We start from the raw sequence: 4,560 nt of genomic DNA on the forward strand, positions 1-4,560 counted from the left end.
AGGGTGTGGTGTTCTGGGAAAGAACCACATGTACTAGGAAAGCAAGCAGCCACAAGCAGCGCCAGACATTCTACTATCTCCCAGCAACTTTATGCTGATCTTTTTCTAAAGCATATTGGTTTTGTGAGTGATGGATGGTTTATATATACTGTTCTGTCCTGTTGCTGTAACACATGGAGTGGAAACTTGGTTAGCGTGCCAGATGGCTTCTGACCAGAAGCTATCTTACAGCCTTTACAGTGACATTCTGAGAAATCATCTTTTCAGGGTTATGGTAGATACTAGGTATGTCACCAGAAGATGGGATAGTCCTGGGAGGCAGGAGATAATTAACACATCTGACTATCTGCTCCAACAGGCCTCCCTGTAATGGTTATCTCATGGGAAGTGCTTTTATTTGCTAATGAACAATCATGGCTGCATTCCATTTGGCTATACCCTGAAACAGCAACTTTATAGTTGTGCATTGCTATGGAGCTCAGTTCGAAATAATCTCTAATACTATCAGTGACCATCCAGTCCAAAGGCTAAGACTGTTGTTCTTCTTCTATAGCACAATAAATACTCCCATGTGGATACTGACACAATGGATAACCCCGTCTGCCAGAAGTGAACATGAAAGGCAGATTATGTCTAAAAGAATCAGCCAGTTTTGTAATAATTAGTTGCCTTACAGCCTGATCCTATACAAGTTTACTCAGAAGTTAATTGCCCTGAGTTTAGTGGGACTGACTCCTAAGTAAGAGTGCCTAGGATTGCTGCCTCAAAGTGCAAGTCTCTTGGACAATCTATGGCCTGTGAGCCATTTTACAAAGGGAAAAGTACAACTTCAGGTGCATGGGAAAGAGGTATCTTCTAATGAACACACATAGGCCAAAGAATAAACAAAATTACACACATCAATCCATAAAAGCTCTTCTTTGGGAGGATCCAGACGGAAGTGGACTGCCTTCAAGTCGATTCTGACTTAGCAACCCTATGAATAGTATTTTCATGGTAAGTGGTATTCAGAGGTGGTTTACCATTGCCTTCCTCTGAGGCTGAGAGGCAGTGACTGCCCCAAGGTCACCCAGTGAGTTTCATGACTGTGTGGGGATTCAAACCCTCGTCTCCCAGGTTGTAGTCCAACACTCTAACCACTACACCACACTGGCTCTCCATGGGAGGATCCAGATACTGGGTGGTATTCAACCAACTTTTTGTGTTAGCACTAGGGTTACCTCTAGAACAGTGGTTTCCAACCTTTTTGAGTATGGGACCCTCTTTATAAGCTCAAAAAATTTAATGACCCCCCCTATGCTAATTGTAATTTTAACCTCTGTTAATTGAAAAAATGGTGTGTGCAAAATCACATCTCCAGATATTCCTTTCCATAAAATGCTCCCTGCAGACAGGGAGGCGTTGCTCATTTCTTAATGCAAAGGTTCATCAGATTGGTATCCCCACACACACACATACATAGTCTGAAGATGTACAGTCCTGTCTCCCAACACCAGTGGGTTACAGTGTTGGACTAAGATCCAGGTTCAAATCCCCACCCAGCCATGAAGCCCACTGGGTGACCTTGGGCTAGACACAGTCTCTCAGCCTGACCTGTCTCACAGGGTTGGTATAAGGAGTAAATGAAAAGGGGGAGACTATGTGCACCACCTTGAGCAACTTGGAGGAAAGGTGGGATATAAATGCAATAATAATTAAATAAATACATTTCAGCTGCAGTATGTGGACCCCAGCCTCAGCCAACCTACTGAGCTTTAAATAATAATAATAAAGAAGCAGCAATGTGGTAGTTGTGGAGATGCTAGATTGTGAAGACAAAAGAGTGGATAGATTGAGTAGGGGGGTTAGTGCTTTTAAGCCTTGGGATGATCATCAGAACTGATGACTTGGTTGGCATGCGCTTGGGGAATGAGAGTGGAGCAGAAGACAGATCAGTGCACGCATGCACATGCACACCTGCCCCTTCTGCAAGCATCTGCAGGTGTGTATACATTTGGATGTGTGGGAGGGGGGAAACCTCAACTTCCACAGCATCTTGGAGAGAGATTGGGGGGGCAGAGTGTAGGTGGAAGAAAGGGGGGACGCTGGCACACACAGCCTCAGAGATGGGGGGCGAGCAAGTCCTGAGCTTCCTCACTGCTCCTTGGCTCCATCAGGGATGAAGGCAACATCTGGGCGGCCTCGCAAATAAGAATTGTTAAAAGGAGATGGCAGTGAATCAAGAGCCAAGAAAGACAGGCAGGCTGGCTGCCAGGAAGGAGAAAAGCAGCCATTCCTTGCAGCCTTGCTTCGTTTTGCTTCACAAAAAGCCCTCTCCTCTCGTTCTGAGTAAGGGTGTTGTCAGCAGCAGCAGTACAAGGAGATGGGAGTTGGTGATAGTAATTCCCTCTTTTTCCTGGTAGCTCCACCTTAAGCCTCCTTTTGCATCTGCCACATTTTATAGGAAGATGCCTGCCTTCGGTGTGCCTGAAAGATGCTCTAGCACTTCAGCAAAAGTCCTCCTGTCTTGTTGGAGCAAGGGGAAGGTGTTGTCTGTAGCAGCAGTAGAGAGCAGACAATGTCCAGGGAATGAAGTCTTTTTTTAAAAAAAAAATTCATTTCTTTACTGTTTGTGGCCCCTCTGGATTACTTCATGGCCTCCAAGTTGGGTACTGCTCTAGAACAACAGGGTTTCCCCACTCTCCTCCCTCCCATATGCCCCCTCCGCCGTCCCCAAATCTGCTCTGGAAAGTTGGTGGAAACCCTAGAACAGATTTAGGGGGCACATGGGATGAGAGGGGGAGATCCTTCTGTTGTGGAAGAAATCCTTGCACTGACTGAATGATTGTTTTAGTGCCATGTTGAATACAACCCACTGTCCCACAAGGTAGCACTTCTGTGGTCACTGGGAAAATGCTATTCTTCCCCCAGTAGGTGCACCATTGCTCTTGCAAATGCCTTCTGGAATGTTGCTCCACTTGCATGCATGTCATGGACGCTGGTTCTGGTAACACTAGTGATAAGCAACTCAGCTCAGCTCGTTTTGTGGTCTTTTTAGAAGTGTTTTTATTTTTCTACTATTTTATTTATTTATTTTATTTATTAAATTTATTAGTCGCCCATCTGGCTGGTTGTCCAGCCACTCTGGGCGACGTACAAGATAAAAACCAATACATTAAAATGTTAAAATTTAAAACCATAACAGTAAAAACCTAACCCACCCCAAAAGCCTGCCTGAAGAGCCAGGTCTTCAAGGCCCGGCGGAAGCTCATCATAGAAGGGGCATGGCGGAGATAATTTGGGAGAGAGTTCCACAAAGTGGGGGCCACAATTGAAAAAGCCCTCTCTCTAGTCCTCACCAGTCTAGCTGTTTTAACCGGTGGGATCGAGAGAAGGTCTTCTGAGGCTGATCTTGTTGAGCGGCATCCCTGACAATGCTGGAGGCGCTCCTTCAGATAGACTGGGCTAAAACCGTGTAGGGTTTTAAAGGTCAAAACCAACACCTTGAATTGGGCCCGGTAAACAACCGGTAGCCAGTGCAACTCCTTCAGCACTGGAGTGATGTGATCTTGCCGGCAGCTGCCTTTAATCAGACGAGCCACCGCATTCTGTACCAGTTGCAGCTTCCGGACCATTTTCAAGGGTAACCCCATGTAGAGCGCATTACAGTGGTCTAGGCGAGAGGTGACCAGGGCATGTACCACCGGTGGGAGCAGATGGTTGGGAAGGTAGGGGCACAGCCTCCGTATCAGATGGAGTTGATACAGCGCTGCCCGGCTCACAGCCGAAACTTGAGCCTCCATGGACAGCTGGGAGTCAAGAATGACCCCCAGGCTGCGGACCTGGTCTTTCAGGGGCAATCGTACCCCATTGAGCACCAGGTCCACATCCCCCAGCCTTCCCTTGTCTCCCACAAACAGTACCTCGGTTTTGTCAGGGTTCAGCTTCAGCTTATTCCTTCCCATCCAGCCACTCACCGACTCCAGGCACTTGGAGAGGGATTCTACAGCCAACCTCGGTGAAGATTTAAATGAGAGATAGAGCTGCGTGTCATCCGCATACTGATGACATTGCAGCCCAAATCTCCTGATGATTGCCCCCAGCGGCTTTATACAGATGTTGAACAGCATCGGGAAGAGGATGGAACCCTGTGGCACCCCACAAGTGAGAGGCCAAGGATCCGAGACCTCATCCTCCAATGCCACTCTTTGGTACCTACCAGAGAGGAAGGAATGGAACCACTGCAATACAGTGCCCCCCATGCCTAACCTCTTCAGGCGGTCCAGGAGGATAACGTGGTCAACGGTATCGAAAGCCGCTGAGAGATCAAGGAGGACAAGGAAGGTGCATTCGCCCCTATCCCATGCCCTCCTCATATCATCTACCAAGGCGACCAAGGCTGTTTCAGTCCCATGTCCAGGCCTGAAGCCCGACTGAAATGGATCCAGATAATCCGCTTCCTCCAAGTGCGCTTTTAGAGGCTGAGTGCTCCCCAATGAATCACTCAAGTGTGGGAGTGCTCACCTAGCCCTTTAAAAAGAAAGGGGAAAAAAAAGAATGACAAGTTCCAACAAGGTTCCA

This window comes from Rhineura floridana, chromosome 6 (assembly GCF_030035675.1).
Source record: "Rhineura floridana isolate rRhiFlo1 chromosome 6, rRhiFlo1.hap2, whole genome shotgun sequence".
In the NCBI taxonomy this organism is placed as follows: Eukaryota; Metazoa; Chordata; class Lepidosauria; order Squamata; family Rhineuridae; genus Rhineura; species Rhineura floridana.